The sequence below is a fragment of the Carassius carassius genome, chromosome 4 (genome assembly GCF_963082965.1).
Source record: "Carassius carassius chromosome 4, fCarCar2.1, whole genome shotgun sequence".
Lineage (NCBI taxonomy): Eukaryota > Metazoa > Chordata > Actinopteri > Cypriniformes > Cyprinidae > Carassius > Carassius carassius.
In genome coordinates, this window is record NC_081758.1 from 5,335,677 (window position 1) to 5,356,581 (window position 20,905).

The following is a 20,905-nucleotide window of genomic DNA, read 5'->3' on the forward strand; positions in this document are numbered from 1 at the left end:
TTCCTGTAGCTCAACTGGTAGAGCATTGCGTTAGCAAACAAACAAGCGCAAAGTTGGGGGTTCGATTCCCCGGGACCACATGATAGGTAAAAATTGATAACCTGAATGCACTGTAAGTCGCTTTGGATAAAAGCGTCTGCTAAATACATACATTTAAATTAATAAGCAAACTATGATTAAACTAGGACGTTTTTTGGTGGTTTTGGTGGTTAGATCTTGATAATCTAACAACACCAGAGACTGAAAGATCTTCACAACAACTGGATTTAAAACAAAAAAATATTAAAAGATGAAAGATTTCATAGAGCACTATGAAGCACACAGTGATGAGGATGTTGAACAATGCTCATGCTGACTTACAAGTGAGGACAGTAGCTTGAGGATGTGGACTTTTGTCCCGTTCAGGCTGGTGTAGTTCGTCCAGCATCCCAGATACATTTCCTGCAGGACGATCCAATCGTTTCTGTTTCCGGATACATCCTTAAGCTCACAGATCACACTGGAATCTACAGAGAATTAAAGCCAGAGTTACTGAAATCATTTATGTTCTTCATCTGCAGCCCTGGGGAATAATAATACCCTGCCAGCAGCTCATAAATCATCTCCATCACGTCCTTCCTCTTCAGTTCTCGAGCAGCAGAACTGAATCAGGCCGAACCAGGCTGATTTCACAGATGAATGCACGTTACTAAGAGAACTAAATAATCAAAACCGTCTCCTGATGTCAGATCAGCACCGATGCCATTAGCTGTAAACAAGAAATACAGTATGATGCTGAAACACTGCTATTGTTGTGTTTTGCTCTGTTAAAGTCACTGCTTTCATAATGATCATTTTCATAAATGAATCTGAAGATTTTTATTCTGACTCCAGTAAATTATTCTACTTGTACTTATGCTTAATATATATATATATATATATATATATATATATATATATATATATATATATATATATATATATATATATATATATATAAGAGCTGGTTAACGCATTAATTGTTTAACTGATTGAATGCAGTTTTTTTTATTATTATGAAAATGTATTGCTCTCTGGCTCTGAATACAAACACAGACAAATCATGGGTCACAGGACGGGATGATCTAATTATTTAGGCTAAGCATCAGCATTCACAAACCATTGTCCACTGTTATTTTTAACAGAAATAATGCAACAAGCTCGTAATTATGACTTTATAATTTAGAAATAGGAAGTTTCCGATAGCATGTGAACAAATCAGAGAATCGCTCTCGCTCAACACAGAGCACTGCAAAGTTTTGTAGGGGTGCACGATATATATCGGCTGATGATTAATGCGCATGTCATCAGTAAAGCCGGTTCTCTAATCAGTGGTAAATTTAACAGAGCAGCTGTTACTACACAGAGCCGTTGTTAACTGACAAGCTGCACAAATTCACGTTCATTATCAGCTTGGATTTGCGCAGCTTGTCAGTTAACGACGGCTCCGTGTAGTGACAACTGCTCTATGTGAAATCACGCACCTGATGGTATTCAACGCTGATTAGAGAACCGGCTTTACTGACTAGATGCGCATTAATCATCGGCCGATATATATCGTGCACCCCTATCGCTTTTGTTGCTCAGAAATATTCAAGCAAGCATGCAGCACCTATCAGAAGATCTGCGCTCCGCTGCGGTTAGATCTCACACTCACCGATCTATATATAACTGAACCGCACTCTTGCCCACCTCTTCCAACCGAGCCAGGGACTGCTAAACAGAGCGATCACACTAGTCAGACGAACCAGGCTTTAGGGGTCAAATGTGCTCTGGCATGGTTAAGATAGTGTGAGCACCCCCTAATTATTCTCCCGCATCCCGCACACACGAGTTTCTACTTCTACCTGCCCATCAAGTGTTGTCCTGTTCCACACTCTGCTGCGATGGGTCCTGTGATCGTGCAGGTCTCTAATAGGAAGATGCCTGTTATAATGTTATGATCAAGGCTCTGGACCCTGAGCATAACTTGTTTTTCTATAACAAACTTTTCTATAAATACGTTAATGTCCTGGCAGTGACAAATAACTTGTTTTATATTTAATTTAATTACATTAATGTTATAAGTTGAGATTTAGGCTACAATAAATAGTATAACTGCTACTATTTAAAAGGAACACTGCTGTAAAAAGCACCTTATTTGTTTAAAGTGTTTGCAAACCAAATGTTATTACACTTTTGTTCATACAGCAGTAGGCCTACTTTTAAATGAAAAAAAAAATGCACAATATACTACTTTTGAATGCATTATTAGTTTTGTGCATAATGTGGTAAATTGCGATTGAAAAAAAAAGTAATCGTTGCCCAGCACTAATATATATAAGCGTTAATGGGAGACTCCTATCGGGCGATAAAAAAAATATCGCCGTTAATCTATTCTCAAAGTTGGGATGGGAGTTGGGTCTATACTAGGCAAGCTATGATGACTTTCACCTTGATATTTTAGCACGGATGTATACCTAGCCGAATCTGTAGGGGGCGAGACTACTGTGAAATTACCACATCAAACGTGACGTGCTAACATGGATGCCACCGGGTTTGCTTCAGGGAATTTTTATTTTATTTTATTTTTTAAAGAAGTTTCCCGATGGAAACCTCGACAAGACTCATGCCTGTTTCACACATACTCCGTCTGCAGTGCGTATGTAGTCCGTGTGCGTTACGTATGTGGTGCAGAAGCAGCATATACTCATTGTGCTTTCACACAGGACGCGTTTGCAGTCCGCTACTCGGTATGTGAACGATCGCTGCACTGCTGCAGACACACCGCTCCTGGAACACACTGACGGACCGCCACCACGTGAACGCTGGAATCCGTTAACATGGGTGTGTAAAAAAACAAACAAAAAAAAACGCATACGCACTGCAGAAGGAGTATGTGTGAAACAGGCGTAGGGTTGTTTGCACCTTGTGCAATGTGGAATTCGTTTACAGCTTTCTCAAGCAGTTTGTGATGCATTTTGGAAACAGGAGATGAGCCCCTGCTCTAATGCACCACCTGTCTTGAGAAACCCGTTCTCAAAGACTTAACGTTACTTTTAGTCATTATTTTATTTGGGTAGCACACATATTCTGAATGCCTTCGGCAGAATTCAAATGAGCCATTTTAATCTAAATTAATCTAGATTAATTCCAAGATTACAGTGAGATTAATCTAGATATATATATATATTAAGATTAATCTAGATTATATATATATATATATATATATATATATATATATATATATATATATTTATACTAGTGGTGGGCATAGATAATTTTTTTTAATCTAGATTAATATACAATTACATCTAGATTAATAATACAATTAGAATGTTTAAAATGTCTTTAAGGTTTATTTATTTATTCTTTTTAAGAAAGTAATACTTTTATTCATCAATGATATATTACATTGATAAAAAAAAGACATTAAAAACATTTACAATGTTACAAAAGATTTAAATGTTGTTCTCAATGCTTGCTATGCATCAAAGAATTCAGAAAATTAAAATGTATCTCAGTTTCCATAAAAAAAATTCAGCAGCACAATTGTTTTCAACATCGATATTAATCAGAAATGTTTCTTGAGCAGCAAAATCAGTATACAATATATTACAATATTTACATAGAAATTAGTTATTTTACAATTGTCAACTTGATTTACAGTAAAATATCTAAACATACTTAAAACAAAGTACCTGCTAGCTGTATATGACATTTGACGTAGAGTTGGAGGAAGTTACTTATAAAAGTCATGGATTATAATATTGTGTTATGCTATTTAGTCTAGATCTACAGTAAGCCTCATGTTCAGACAGCGCACACAACACCTCTGCTCTTACTGATGAGTCCTCTCAGTGTCAATCAAACTGGTGTTACTTTTTTAAAAAAGCAATACTGACTAATCCTCACTCTGAATCTTGACTCGAACACTGTCAATAGTGGACTGGACACTTAAAGAGATCACCCAAAAGTGAAAGTTGTTCAAAACCTGTATGATTCTGTTGACCACAAAAGATGATATGGTTTTGAAGAATGTTGGTAACAAACAGCTGAACGTAGCCATTGACTTCAATAGGTAGTTTTTTTTTTCTCAATACTATGGAAGTCAATGGCTACTGTCATCTGATTGTTTATCATTAACATTTATTGAGATTTGTTTGTGTTCAGCAGAAGAAAGAAACTCTTATTGGTTTGAGGATAAGTAAATGAAGACAGAATTTTCATTTTTGGATGAACTGTCCCTTTAATTTACGCATTTATCAAAAATAAAAATAAAATCCATCCACATCAAATTGCGCACAAAACACATGTATTTATCTTCATACATGTTCTGATGGGCTGTCAGAGAGACCATCAGTGATGACATTCATAATAATGAGCAACGGATGAATGATTCAAATACATCAGTCAGACTCATGGGACGTAAACACTGACCCGCAGAGATGACCCGGAAATGCCAGAGCATTGACTAAGCACTTCTGTGTTAAATGAGCTATAAGCTGCTGCTTTATCTCGTTTCATCAATGGCTCTTTCCCATGCAACCAAATGTTTAAGGCTACAGACATCCAGGGCCTATTTCTCGGAGCCAAGACCCAAATAATGCTCTGCCATCCATCACAGCGCCTTCACAGCAGCTCGTTTGTTGTGTGTGCAAGAGAGGCTTCATTGTAGATTTTGACCCTCGAGCCTTCGTCTGAAGTAAAACACACTTGCACAATCAAAAGTGTGTCTCAGCTCTTGCCAAGTGGGAGAATATCAAATTGGCTTGCAGAGGAATTGCTTAATAGCGGAAAACACACGCATGCAGCAGCAGGGCACCAACAAATGAGTTTGATTTCTAGAGTTATGAGCGGAGAGAAGGTCACATAATTATGTCATAATTACTTACCCTCATTTTGTTCCAAACCCCATAAGACCTTCATTCAATAATATCTTAATTTCTATTCCAAAGATGATGAAATCCAAGAGCTTTCTGACCCTCCAAAGACAGCAATGCAACTGAAATGTTCCCAGGCCCAGAAAGATAGTAAGAGTATCATTAAAATAGTCCACATGATAACAGTCGTTCAACCGTAATTTTATGAAACTACGAGAATAATTTTTGTGTGCAAAGAAAACAAAATAAATGACTTTATTCGATAATTTAATTTATTTTGTGTTGGTCTCCGATGTGGGTTCACAAGAGTACCACAATGTCACATGGACCATTTTAATGATGTCTTTACCAACTTTCTGGCTCTGGGAAGGTTTCAGTTGCATTGCGGTCTATGGAGGCTCAGAAAGCTCTCGGATTTCATCAAATGTATCTTAATTTGTGTTCGAAAGATGAACAACAGTCTTACGGGTTTGGAACGACATGAGGCTGAGTAATTAATGATAGGATTTTCATCTCCGGGTGAACTATCCCTTTAAGACAATTTAAGAAATTAGATATTTATATTGGAAAACAAGACATAAAATTGTGCAGTGTAAAACTGTACAACCGTGTATTCCAATGAATAAACATTTTTCATCAGCAAGCAAGTGCAAGTGAGCAAAGACGACAGATTACAAACTGCGTACTTCTGTGGGATTAATTTCTTCTGTTGATACTGCCCTCACATTTGAAGGTTTGGGAAAAGTATTTTTTACAATTTGGTCTGTAACCACTAATGTCAAATAAATAACAGACTTCACCTTTAAATCACAGAGCAACAAAAACGATGACTGACAGGGAATTTCAAAAGCTGATCTTGTGCAAGTCCATGTGTAAGCTTTTCCTCACATTATCATTTCTTGTTTTTAAAAGGTCATAAGAACAGCAGACACTGTACAAAAGCATTGAGTTACTGCAAGAGCGTCTGAGATAAAGCTGATGTTTTTCAGAAGGCATGTTAGACTGGCATCCTGGAAAGGCTCATGTCCGGCTCTGAGTCTCGTCACAGGTCAAAGGCGCTAGAATCCTCATTAACCTGTGCCAGCTTCCATATTATGATTAACTCCTTAACCAGTAAACATGTCTGTTTCCTGTCAAGAACATAAGAGATTGGGAGGACCATCTGAGGAGCTGCACTGATGGAAATGAAGCTGCGCCGTTATGTCTGATAGCAGCTCTGGTTCGGTTAAGGTTATGGTGAAACAAAACACCTCACAGATTTTGTGGAAAACACCTTCACTGACATTTCCGGTACAAAAATAGATCTGCAGGAAGCACATATTTTAGCCTCCTGATTGGTTTCCTCAGCAGATTCAAGCAGAATGTGTCATGTTTTAAGTTTATACACTCAGACAATAAAGAGCTCATAGTGTTCTAAAAACACATTTTAAGCAGATCTACAGCTAAATAAACTGCACGTGTGAATGAGAGGCAAATTCTTCTTCATTTCTCAATCAATCTAAAAGTTCATTCAGAAACAGAAAGTCAGTCTACACTAGATTCTGAATCACTGCGGTCAGGCAGTTTAGCAGGAACTAGCTATGATTACGAGTTATGAACTCTTATTTTGGTACAATTTATCAATATGTTTTTAAATGTTATTTTATAATTTGTAGTTTTATATTTTGTTAAATATTTAAATTTTATAATTATATTTTTAGTAATTTTGTTGTGTGTTTAGTTCTTATTCAGTTTCAGGTTTTCGTTAAGGTTAGGGTTATTTAGTTTGTGTTTATTTCATGTGCTTACATTTCAAACAAACAGGAATGTGAAATGTTGACTTGCAGCCAGTTAAAATAAAATGAGTGTTTTTCTTTCTTTATTCATTTGTCTAGAAAGTTTTAGTTTAGGTTTTATATTCGTTAATATTTAAACTAAATGAAAATGAGAAATTTAGCCTTTCTAGTTTCTTGGCATTATTTTGTTTTATTTTAGAACTAACAAAATGATTTTTAACTTGATTATTAACTACCTGAAATAAAATATGTTTGTTGTGTGTTTATCATTTATTATTATTAATGTCTACATAGTTTATATTTGCATTTGACTTATTTTAGTACTTAAACTAAAAGAAAATGAGAAACTAGCTGAAATAAATGTGTTGTTTTTGTCATTTATTATTATTTATTTTATCAAGTTTAATCAAGTTTTACATTTAGTTTTAGTTATTTTAGTTTTTTAACTTATTATAAAAGTAATTATAATTGTATTATTTGTAAGTAATGAAAGTGTTCTTGTTTTGTTTTAGTTGTACATTTTATTCCTTAGTTTGTAATCTTTGTAAATTGCAATCGAGCTCATGAAGTGGTCAGACGGCTGGACGCTGTCGACTGGGCAGGAGGCTGATGGAAGTGTTTTGCAGGCGAGGACGGAAGAGAAACGGTGAGGTGGGGACAGGGGGAGAGACAGGGAGAGGAAGAGCGGGAGAGAGGGAGGTCACAGGCTGCTCCGCACACCTATTGTCCCAGCGTTTCCTTGGCTGCAGACTGAGGCCTAACCATCCACAGGAAGACAAACAAACTCTTATCAGTGGCACGCAGAGCCCAGCGGTGCCCCCTGGCCTCTAACCCTGCAGCCGCCCTGCCACATCACAAATCCCCCCAGATTCATCTATGTCTCATTGACGGTGCGGGTCATCGTGGAAAGTTCGCCACACTGGCCGCTGAACCCATGGAGACGGCATGTCTATGTTTAAGCCTCTGGGAGCCGACTGTGGGCCGTCTCATTGCATCGGAAATAAACAGAGAAACAAAAAAAGAGTGTGGGGCAGATCGTGAACACACTGCCATGTTTTAAACCTCAACTAGAGGACGGCAGTATCAGAGTCATTTTAGATCAGGACAGTTAGGTTAGGGTTAGTAGAATAAGTTGACGTGCTTGCAAATTTACTAGTCAGTAGAATGTCTAAAGTGGGCTATCAATATAAAGTCCTACTAAAAACAATTTGATTCCTTAACATTCATGAGCCTCATTCAAAGCTGTAAAAAACAGATCGGTCCATTTTAGCCACTCCAAACCACCTAGATCCTGTCTAGCAACACTTCACAAGTTTGCAGTGTTGTGCACAACAAATATGACACTATTTTTATTGCAGAAGCGCACAGTGAATTATGCTAGACCCTATTTCATGCAACGGTGAGCATCCCATTTTTTTGTGACTTGTGCATTTAATAATTAAAAACTTCATTGCAACATTGGCTGGAAGGATAAAGAACTTATAAATCAATCACAAATATTTCTAAAAGAGCACACATGGAAGTGTTTAAGCATTTCAAAGAATAAATGCATTCAAGTTGATTCCCTTCTCTACTGTGTCACTATCTATAGTGTTGCAGAGACTTCTATGGAAGCCAGTTTCCGCCACTGAATAAAAAATAAAACAAGGTAATTGCGACTTTTTCATTTCACAATTCGTACTTTTTTTTTTCTCAGAATAGCACATTCTTTCTCAGAATTGCGAGCTCATATCTTACAATTCTGACTTCATAACACGCAATTGAAAGTTATAGTCAGAGCTGCGAGATAAAGTTACCTTGCTTTATTTTTTATTTAGAGGCAAAAACAGGCTTCCATAGACTTCAGCATTGGCTGGATAACCAAAACATTTAATGATTTTCTGAATGAACTTACATTTCAAAATCGTCCAAAATCGAATACTTGTGTACTATAGTATGCCAAAAGAGTAGTATGTCAGAATTTTCACACTTAACTAACCAATGAGGCACAGGAGAGGGTTTATGAATGGCAGTAAAGCATCACTGATGCTGATAGCTCAAATGACATCCATTTTTAATCATTTTGAAGTAAGCTCAGATTCCTTTTTTTTATGACTTTGTTTTTTAGTTTATGAAAGAAAAAACCTAATATAAATAGAAGTCAAATTATAGATTACAAGTAACACATTTTTCTTGTGCATATGGTATTTACCCAGTCAAATTATTAACTGTACCATATTTTGCACTTTTATATTTTATTACCTTCACACAGAATGTTTATTTTTATTTCTAATTTTATCTCCTTTAATTTATTGTATATCTTTAAAATCATAAAATTACATCAAATACCCAAGAATTTATCAATCATCCTAAATATAAGTTTCCATATCCGATCTTTCCAATACAGAACTAGATTTAATTTTGAGAACATGATCGGTCAATTTTCTGCCAAACTGCTTCTCCTCACTGCATCTTTCTGTTGGTTTAGACAATTTATTTGTTTCCCAATTTTCACCTCAAACCTGAAATCTGTCTTCAAGCTGTTCAAGTGTTAAATCTAAAGGCCTAAATAACCTTCAGATGTCGATTCTCTACTCAGCCCATGCACTCAAGTATTCAAACAAACCTCCAAACCGTTTTAAACTTCAAGGCTAGTTAGTCATATTCTCTCAGTGTGGCTGCAGCACAATAGCAGTATGACACGTGCTTTCTTCCTCTCCTCAAAAATAAAGCTGCCTCAGCCCTCTCTAAACGCTATTTAAATACTTGCATTTGCTTGCAGATTTTACTGCATTTGCTTGCGCTTTTCTTTTCGAAGAACTTCACAAGTTTTACGCTTTCCCTGATTCAGGTTCTTGGCAAAAAGATATTAGATGATCCTGCAATGCAGGCACACACCAACACAAAACACATTTATCACAAGTGTTCCAGCGGCAGTATTTCATGCCTACGTCATGCAAACGACACACATAAATAAGGAAATAATGAGATATTTCTGATGCACCTCACGGAGAGCCAATCTAACTTCTCTGTCGTAATTAGCATGGTGACTCGGGGAGGAAAGACTCATTTAGCGGAGTGTGTAAGCTGGTTCCTCTAAGCAGATGGAAGCGACCAGGTCTCAGTGCACAGGAGGGGCTTCTAATCACTCAAATCTGATGTAGCTTCACACAACATATGCTTTGGCGGATAGCAGACGTCTCACTCCAGTGCTCCTAATGAATGTGACCTAACTCAGATTCATGGACCAGCTTACTGGTCGTGTCACTGCAACCTTAGCATCACCGCTAGCCATCTTGGCAGTAAATGATCAGATAATTAGCAGCGGATGTGAAAAATGCAGAGTATGATAACTGGTCTATTGGTCCTTCTGTAAGAAAGTTTAATAAGCACATCACGATGACATCAAATGAAAGCTCATCTTTTGGTAACTACTTGTGAAGTCTGTCGAGATGTTATGGATCCCATTGTGTTACATTTAAAATAATACACTTAAGTGTTAGCTGAATGTGTCGTTTTCAGACATGTGATTGCATGTTAATTGCAAATAAATTAAAATGTATTATAATTTTATATTAAATGCATGAACTTAAGAGTGTTTTAGGACTTAAGTAGGACTTAAGTACATCATTATAGGTAATTACTTTTATTGTCCTTGAAATATGGTTAAAGTACTGTTGAAAATCCTGATAAGAATTTATGGTAAATTCAAATATACTTATACTATCCTTTTTTATTGAATTTTGTATATCATACATTTAAATAATTTTGTAATTACACATTTGTAATGTAGTTGCAATTTAGTACATATACCTTTTAAAATAAAAATGCACAACAATTTGACAAAAAATAAATCAGCTTCAAATGTAATAACACACTAAAGTTAATTGCTAAAGTTTAAAATTAAAAAGCACAATGAAAGATTAAAACTTTTCATTTGACTATCACAAAGTGCACTTCCTAAAAGTGTACTTAAGTGTGTTAATAAACAATCATGAATGTATACACCTAAGTGGCCTTTTGTTTTATTAACCCTTTCGCACATTTAAAACATTCTAGCTGAGCCCCAGCTTGAGTTTCTTTAGGCGACCGTTATTTTAGGATGTACCGCCTTATTGTTTTCATGTCGACGCGTCATGCTTGTCATGTGACAACGCAGCCACAATAGATCTGTATGACACATAGATCACTTTTAATTAGTTTTTCCTGTTTTATTCAAAATATTCACAAACATGCGCAAAAAACATCTAGTCAGATTATATTTGTAAAGATCATTATTGCCGGTTCCTGAGACATCAGCTGGTATTTTACAAGCTGTTAATGTATGGTTTTGCTAGTACTTATGTGTTCTTAAATGTCTGAAACCTAAAATAAGCATTCTATGGTTGAAAACACTGAATTATGTGCGATAATATGACAAGTGCTCAGCACGTCCAATCTGTCTCTTCGCCATCCAAAGCACGAAAGCTGATTTAAACTCTGCAGGTGATGACGTGACTCACTGAAAGTTTAACTCACACCGGTGTGACCGTGCGCTTCAGGGACCAGCCAAGACTGATCACACCCTAGGGTGAGATTGTACGCGTTAAAGGGTTAATATTATAGCTACTCTGCAAGTACAGTTTTTTTAAATGCATATTCAATAGAATTGAGGCACGAAAGTAGATATTTTAAAGTATGGTATCCGGTAGCCATTGAATTCCATAGTATTTTTCCATACGATGAAAGTCAATAGCTACAGTTTGGTTACCCACATTCTTCACAATATCTTATTTTGTGTTCAGCAGAAGAAAGAAACTCATACATGTTTAAAACAACATGGATGAGTAAATTATTTTGTGGTGAGTTTTGGGTGAACTACACCATTAAGGGAACAGATCAGCCAAAAATTAAAGGTTCATCCATATACTTGAGCATATTCAAACTTTGTTGAGATGTGTTTTGCCAGGTTTGACAGATGATGCCTAACACTGGTTCTAAGCACTCATTTAATGACCTATTGCAATGCACCATGTTTGAATATGGACAAGTGCAAATGAGATTTGAGAGTTTAATACAGAGCGGAAGGTTTTCAGTGACAAACTATTTTACTTTCAATCCGTTTCTCACACAAAGAATCGTACAGTACAATTTAGTGCACATACAAATTCCTTTCAAGTTGATTGTTGCCCTTTTTGGCAACTTGTGGAGCAGATCTACATGGAAATTCTTAATTTAGGATGACTGAATTTTCCCTTCTGAATGAATGCTGAAGTTTAGCAGCTGATTCTAGATCAGTGTGTGGGTCAGACGCCTGTGATAAGTGCTCATAACGCAGCTCTTATCAGCAACGACATGGCAGCCGCTGGCAGTGCGGCAGTTCTGAGATTCAGCGAGCTGTATATCTCTGTCTGGCGCTAATGAGCCATTCATGATTCAAGCTATGGCTGGCCAGCCGGCTCGAGAGACCACCTGACGCTCTAGAGACAGAACACGTCCTGAGGGACTCGGGACAGACAGAGACACAGACAAACACTGGGAGACACTGGGAGGGGAGCGACAGCCACCCACAAAGTGTCTTCTGTGTTCTAGTCCAGAGTTTATTTGTAGCACTTCAAAGCTTACAGCCATGATAGGAGGCAGAGAGCTTACAGTGTTAGAAGGGACATAAAATCCAAACTGACATTTATTATGTATGCAATCGTTCAAATGCTTGGAGATATATATATAAAAATTAAAACTGATCAAAAAGAAAGAGTCAGAATCAAAAGAATGTTTCATAAGCAGCAAATCAATATATTAGAATGATTTCTGAAGGATCAACTGACACTGAAGACTGGATGAAGAAAATTTAGGTTTTCATTTCATCATTTTAAAATGAAATGATTCCGCTTTTCTATTGAAAAGTGTTATTTTTAGATTATCAGGGTTTTTATTAATTTTACTTTAATTTTGTCATGTGCTTTAATAATTTTTATTAAATCTATTTGGTTTACATTTATATTTTGAGGTTTTATATCCATAATTTTTTTCATACTTTTAGTTCTTATAATTTTAGTACTTCAATTTAAGCTTACTTTATTTCAGTTAGTTTTCCATAGGAATATTTTCAATTTTTGTTCATAAAGCTTTTTCATTTAATTGTTATCTTTAATAATTTTAGTTTAGCTTTATTTAAATGAACAAAACAAATTTGTATACTTTTAATAAACGATAACAACAGTATTCTACCAATAGAGCGTAATTCTCCCAGTTCTGTTTAACCTTTTTACCATGCGTAAATCTGATTTTTTTTTTTTTTTTTTTTAATCTGTGCAAACAGTCTGCAGATTGTGTCAGGGCTTGGTCAAAATCCTAAAACTACAAAAATCCAAAAAGTTGATAATAATTAGGAACAAATGCTCTCTAATGGTGTTCTTGCCTATTGTTCATGTTATCATAACTACTGCTAAATCTCTGAAGTCGCCCGAAAATATTAAGATCTAAAGATTAAGCATTAAAAGTAAAAAGCATGACACTGTCTCTGTGTCTCTGAGCACAGCTCTGTTTGTCTAACCAATGGATGACATGGAGTGTTTCACTATGTAATAATAATGTTTATTAATGCTGCTAATGGCACAAAACTTCCACATGCTAGATGTGAGGAGTCAAGAACAGATCAATCTGTAGACTTTAAAGTCTGAGAGAATTAATCTGAATGGACATATGGAGAACTGGAGCGCAGCAGACTTTCAGAGCTCGTTCCAGGTTTATGGGAGATACGAGTGTGTTAGGCTTTGTTTGAGGATTGTGTGTGTGTGTGTGTTTCTTTGATGTTTTCTCGCCTTAATTTTTGTTCACACTACCACAGAAGGTCTCCAGCGGCTTCCACACACTTCCGTGTTCCAATTTGTTCAAAAATGTGCTAACTGAACACACAAGACTGAACGACAAATTAATTCTTTTATTCAGCAAGGCTGCACTGAATTGTTCAAAAGTGACAGAAAAGACACTTATACTGTTGCAAAAAGGTTTTTGATTCAAAGAAATGCGGTTCATCTGAACTTTTTATTAATCATAGAATCCTAAAAAAAAAATGCATCACGGATTCCACAAAAGTATTTGGCAGCACAACTGTTTTCAACATTCATATTTCTAGAGCAGCAAATCATCATATTAGAATGATTTCTGAAGGATCATGTGACACTGAAGACTGCAGTATTGATGTTGAAAATTCAGGAATAAATCAAATTTTAACATTCACATAGGAAAAGGTTTAAATTCTAAACATACACACACATATATACACACACACATATATATATATATATGTATAACTGTATTTTTGATCAAATAAATGCAGCCTTGGTGAGCAGATAAGCTTCTTTCATAAATATTTCGAACTGTAGTGTTTATGAAAATGTTTGTCTTCATAGTCTGCCATCAAAACATAATCATTCAACACATACAGACATAAGTTCAAGCATTTTATCAAACCAAATTAGGAAGACCAAAAAAAAAAAAAAAAACTTTAGTCAGAAGAGGGAAAAAACAGATTGTTAATTGCGAGCACGAGATAGAAATCGGTCTCCATGCGGTCGCGTCACTGGGTCTCACTGCCACCCAGACCAGCCGGCGGTCCTTCAGCAGGCGGAAGTGCCTCATTTAAACGCTACACGCCATATTTAACACAGGGATTTTTTTTCCTGTTACCATCATTGTGTTTATTCACTGAGGAACCGACTGTCTCTCTCTCTCTCTCTCTCTCTCATGCTGTCTGTGTGGTGCAGTAATGATGGTGCTGTGGCAGGAATATCAGGTAGTTACATAACAGCCCTTGCGTGTTCCTCTTCCTGACGATGTCAGATCCACTGCTTTTCTGTGGATTACAGCCACTAACAACCTCATCATGGGCTCTGTCCCACTGCCTAAAAACACCTAAAGGGCTGTAGTCTTCTTCTCTAAATGACGGACAGACTGACTGACCCTCTCAAGGGTGACAAAAGCATGAGAAACTGCTAAGCAGAGTTAGGATTTCCAGTAAAATGCAAAGTGAAAGTACAAGCGCAGCAGATCACTGACATAAGACACACGGAAGCCAGAAGTACAAACAATGTTGTCTGCTATCATTCAAACACACAGGAGAACCCCCGATGATTGTGTCTCTAAAGCTTCATGTATTCTCACTAACAGGATCCTTCGTTTAAACCCAGACAAGCAATCAGTGACCAAAACAATCCACCTGCGGCGTCTGGATAACAGCAGACTGAACAGACTGACTCAATCTCAATGCGCCAAAGGCTTTCAGTCACCAGCAAGAGCACTCGGAGCAGTGGGCAGCCATTTTTTTTGTTGGGGGTTTGTAGCCTTGATCAAGACCACCTCAGTCGTGGTATTGAAGGTGGGAGAGAGAGCTGTACATTCACTCCCCCACCTACAATCCCTTCTGGTACGAGACTCGAACCAGCAACCTTTGGGTTATGAGTCCAACTCTCTAACCATTAGACCATGACTTGCCCCAAAATACAAAGGTTAAATTAATGTTAATGCAGAACCAAAGATTCTTCAGTAGCTCGATATTTATTTTTAACAAAATCTGTTACACATTTGACTACATAATCTACAGGTCATAGACCTAAATAAAAACATCTACCGATCATCTTGATTTATTTCCGATATCTCTCACTGCACACTCTGAAGTTAAAAGCATCAGCTAAATGTATTATAGCAACAAAACTGTTTTATAGGCTGGAAAGAGCTCTTGAAGGTAACAGATGCAAATTTTCGTGTTTAACAGTGAATTTGCTTTAATGTATTGAGAGAACTAATTATTTATTTATTATTATTATTTACTCTATTATTAATTATTAGAGTTTTAATGGTCATTTATTATATTAGTTGGTCAGTATATTTACTGGTTATTTGAGATTAAGTGAAAGGTCAGCACATTTACTTTATGTTGGTCTTTGTCAAGCACTTCAAGTGAATTAACAGTCTTCTTACCTGAAGCTGCACTTCTCAGGCACAAAAGAACAGCTATGAAATACGTGATGCTCCTCATGTTCAGACTGTGGTTTGCTGTGAATGTGTCTCTCCTTATGGACTCAACAGTTGTGGCTGATATTGTGACCAGTGACCAGAATATTCCACACCCGATACTTCCTGAGAGAGAAATCAACATTAGTTTGATGGCAGCAAAGACCGGTCTGTAAAACACTGACTGCACAAGATAAGTTTAGATATTTTATATAAAACCCATACTGTTTAGACTATATATTTAGTTATGCCTGTGTCCGTTAACTTCATTTAAAAGAATAAATAAAAATTTAAAAATAAAAGGCAGGCTGATTTAAAGTGAATCTCATCATTACTCATATAATTACTCATCATTAGGTTCTGTGATTCGTAACATTTACATCAGCCACATCCACAACATCATAGTTAAGATTATGAAATATAACACCAAACTGTACTAAACCGTAAAATATCACACATCTGATACACACGCACAAATGTACGATTCACTCGTTATGGGTTCATTCACTTAAAAGTTGGTCAAAGTTACTAGAACCGCATTACAGCGCATCTAGAAAGTCATAATGAAAGCAAAGCGCGCGAGAGAGACACTAAACAGTCACACTTCCCAAACAAACCCCTCTTAATCTGTGAGGCTGGAAAACAGGCGAAAGAGTTTTACCGTGCGCTGGAAACTCGGCGGCTCCTACAGAGATCCGGCAGCTCAGATCCAGCGGTCAGTCGGTCAGTCCAGATGAACCCTCAGCACTGACATCAGCAGCACTGACCCTCCCACTGCTTACAACACAACACTGACCCTCCCACTGCTCACAACAACACAACAAACACACAGCAAATCAGCTTTCACACACGGTACATGTGGATGATGATCACCTGTATGCAGGGACGTGCGGTCAGGGTAGGCAGGGTAGGCAGTGCCTCACCAAAGGAAATGTTGACATTACATTTATTAATTCCAAGAGCTTTATTAATTCACCACATTATTAATTGCATTAATTTTATTCCAAATATTATTTTTTGTAACAAAAATGTTCAGGAATACACATAATATACTCATTTTGCCATTGTTTGCTCCTAAAAACCGTTGTTTCATGCAGGAAATTCAAAAGCCATGGCCATTGAGGCAGAGGTGAGCGGTGCCTCTTTGGTCCATAGAACGTAGTTTATGTAGATTTGCGCATGCGCAGTCAGTTCTCATGCTGTCTTGAATTATCAACATTGAGGCAGAGACCGAGCTTGCTTCATGTCACGTGATCTACTCGCTCTCACTCAATCCGCGCGCTTCCCGAATACTAGCATCTAGTATACTTGCGTGTCGGTGTGTGCGCCTAGCAGTTTGTAGGAGCGAATAAGCTGTTTTTGTACTTTAAAGCTGTACTGCTGACACAATGTTTTCTGACTGTAGCCTGGTGCGCCGTCACCAGAGCAAAAGTGTGTGTGTGTGTGTGTGTGTGTGTGTGTGTGTGTGTGTGTGTGTGTGCGCGCCGTGGCTGTCTGTGCGCGTTTGCGCATTTTGATGGAGTGACTAGGCTGCCGCGCCGCCTCCTTCTCTGTGTCCCGCACAAAACATTTGTTTGTTGTATAAGTCATAAGATAGATGTGTCCATTAATTTATTATTATATTTGATTGTGCATTAGCCTCACATGACTGACTTTGCTGAATGCAGGCAGCGATCTGATGATGCCTAAAATGAACTTGGTTTGCTAAATTAACTGAATGAATATATGAACATATATTCCACACATTGATAGGCCACAGCCTACCCATGACAAGATTTCACCGCACGTTACTGCCTGTATGACATACTGATGAAGGATGATCAGGTGAACGACTGATGATGATGAAGAGGATGATGCTGCACAGAGGTTCTGAAGTAGCCTATGACTGTCTGATGAAAGCGCCCTCTTCAGGTGCAACACCAACACCAACAATGATCTGTTCAGAGACTTCAATTTCCATTGGAATTATGAATGTTAGACTGCAAATAACAGAAACAGACTGTGCAAAGAAAAATATCTATCTATCTATCTATCTATCTATCTATCTATCTATCTATCTATCTATCTATCTATCTATCTATCTATCTATCTATCTATCTATCTATCTATCTATCTATCACTTATTATATTTTTCATTCTAATTGAATTGAATTTAACAGTTTTTCTAAATCGATTGGGCACATTTCTCCAAACTCTGGTGAGGTTAACACAGTGAACACTTTATAATTGTCCTAAAACTGTAAACTCATTTCCTGAAGGGCCACAACTATGTTGCAAACTCAATAAAGAACATGTGTAGTTCTATTTTGCATCAGTGGTGAATGGCTCATGGGAATTCATTATGAAAATCTTACGTGTGTTGTGTTGTTGCATTTTTGACAAAAACATTTTTTTTGTGATATAACATTAATATACATTTATAGATAATTGTGACTCTTCGCATTTTCTGATGAAATTTTACATTCTTCATATTTTTCATACAAATAAACAAGGAACTTTTCTCAGTGTTTTATTTATTTATTTATTTATTTATTTATTTATTTTTTTGTATTTGAAATTGTGGACAATGAAATAGTGGTTTTACAGACAAAAAAGTAAGTTTGTGTGGCCTTTACTCTTCAAAGCGGCTTCTGATGTACATGGACAAACAACATGAAGCTCAGTCTGCACGTATAACGTCCAAGCAGTCAATCACAGGAAGTGATGTCTATCCGTCTGAATGCAACTTCCAGCGTGGTGCCACTTGTTTCCATGTCATCAGCAAACAACATTTTCAACAAAGGGGAATGTCTGTGTGCAGGCCCTACATTTCTTTATGAACCTCAGAGGGTCTGGTCAAGGATGCAAGTGACAGGCAGAATTCACTCCTGTCCACTGAATCTGTTTACTGGTGCTGATTTATGATTTACTTGCTAAATAAGAGTGAAAATGCAGTGACAGTACAATAAATCTCTTGCATTTAATTTGTATGACATATGTTGTGTTTTTTAGTAAGTTTGCATAAATTAAGTCCCCTTGTTGTTGATGCTAAAGGCCACCCTGAAAACATCCAATGTTGCTCCAAAACACTGTTTATTAGTTTGCACCCTTTGAATAATTGCATACCATTTTTTTATGTATTTATTTGTTTGTTTGTTTATATTAATTTATTTATTTTTAATGTTTAATAATTATACACCTTGCTTTGTCAAAAGCATTTGCAAATGGTGACCTATTTTGTCCACTTTAACTCTTTCAAGTAAAGTCAAGTAACTTTTATTGTCACATCACCATAGCACATGTGCCTTGGTGAGTGAAATTCTTGGGAGCTTGCTCCAGAAATTGCAGAAACAATTAACATATAACCATACAGACTTCAGCAGGTGAAAATGTGCAATATGCATATACAAATAGTCAGTACACACAGACATTAGACTATTAGACATACTTACAGTTAACACCACACATTATACGCGGTATGTACATACATACAGTTAGCACTACACATTATACATTATATACTATACACAGAATGTACACGTTCTACATTATGTAAAAATATATACACATAAAAATATGCTAAGGTGCAACAGAGTGTATGTGAACTGAATACAGAAATGTCATGGTTGTACATCAGATGGTATTCAGTGGTAACGTGTAGGTATTGTATTAAATGCATTGTGTATGTATAGTCCAGTGTTGAATTGTTAAAGTGCAGTGTGTGGCATAACATATTGTGGGAGTATGCTGAAGGGTGTATTAGTTCTGACTGTTCATTAGTCTGATAGCCTGAGGGAAAAAGCTATCCCTCAGTCGGCTAGTTCGGGATCGGATGCTGCGGAGACGTCTTCCTGAGGGCAGCAGAGAGAGCAGTCTGTGGGACGGGTGGCTGGAGTCACTGAAGATCCTCCGGGCTTTCCTTATACACCGCCTGGTGTAGATGTCCTGGAGGGAGGGAAGCTCACCTCCAACAATGTGGCTGGCAGTTCGTAAAACCCTTTTCAGAGCTTTACGGTTGCAAGCGTTGCTGTTTCCGAATCAGGCAGTGATGCAGCCCGTCAGGATGCTCTCTATAGTGCAGGTGTAGAATGTTCTGAGGATGCTGGGGCTCATTCAAAACTTCCTAAGCCGTCTCAGGAAGAAGAGGCGTTGATGTGCCTTCTTTAGCACTGCGTCAGTGTGTGTAGACCAGGTGAGATCCTCACTAATGTTAACGCGAGGAACTTGAAGCTGCTTACCCGCTCCACAGGTGTCTTGTCGATGCTGATGGGTGTGTGTTCTCTGCTCTGTCTCCTGAAATCCACCACCAGCTCCTTGGTCTTGTCGATGTTGAGTGAGAGGTGGTTCTCCTGACACCATTAAGTCAGGGTGCTCACCTTCTCTCTGTAGGCCGTCTCATCGTTGTGTTTGATCAGGCCTATCACCGTTGTGTCATCAGCGAATTTGATGACGACTTTGGAGCTGTGTGTGGCTGTACAGTCATGTGTGTACAGGGAGTACAGGAGTGGGCTGAGGACACAGCCCTGAGGAGCACCAGTGTTGAGGGTCAGCGGGGATGAAGTGTTGTTGCCCATTTGACTTCTGCCTTGCAACAAGCTTCGCAACAAGTGTGGCAGGCACTATGGTGTTAAATGCTGAGCTGTAGTCCACAAACAGCATTCTCACATAGGTGTTCTTATTTTCCAGGTGGGAGAGAGCAGTGTGTAGGGTTAAAAGCAATAGCAACATCTGTAGAACGGTTGCTATGAAATGCAAATTGTAGCGGATCCAATGAGGCAGGCAGCACAGAGCAGATGTAATCTCTGACAAGTTTTTCAAAACACTTACTGAAGATGGGTGTGAGAGCAATGGGGCTCCAGTCATTTAAGAATGTGATTTTGTTTTTCTTTGGTATGGGCACAATGGTAGATTTTTTTAAGCATTTTTCCCCGCTATTGGTTAATTTTTCCTGGCTTTCTGTGATTTCACTGTTATACAATAGGAGGCACTATTAAGCATCTTCTAAGAGAGTATTGAATGTGTGGATCAAAACAGGATGGGGACGCAAACACATCACAAAGCTTTCACTTAGCTACAGTAAACAGTCACTCCTGGACATCAACAATCGGGGTTCCAACATAGTTTTAGATCACCCTTTTGACTTCAGCGAACTCCCGCCGGAGCTACAGAGATAACAAGCAGACAAGCCAGACAAGCAAGACAAGCAGATCACTTGCACCGACCAGAAGTGTTCGGCGTCTCCGTCGAGATTGTAAACAAAGATGGGGAAAGCGTGGAGGGCTGCATGCTAAGCTAAAG

At 37.6% G+C, this 20,905-nt stretch overlaps 1 long non-coding RNA gene across 1 annotated transcript; it reads right to left on the reverse strand.

The window, feature by feature from the left end:
• Nucleotides 1-272: 272 nt before the first annotated feature.
• Nucleotides 273-16,379, reverse strand: LOC132132870 (uncharacterized). Its single transcript, XR_009429101.1, has 3 exons — nt 16,290-16,379; nt 15,596-15,754; nt 273-506 (listed from the first exon to the last, which is right to left on the reverse strand). It is a non-coding gene; the product is annotated as an uncharacterized LOC132132870 (long non-coding RNA).
• Between the last annotated feature and the right edge of the window lie 4,526 nt (nt 16,380-20,905).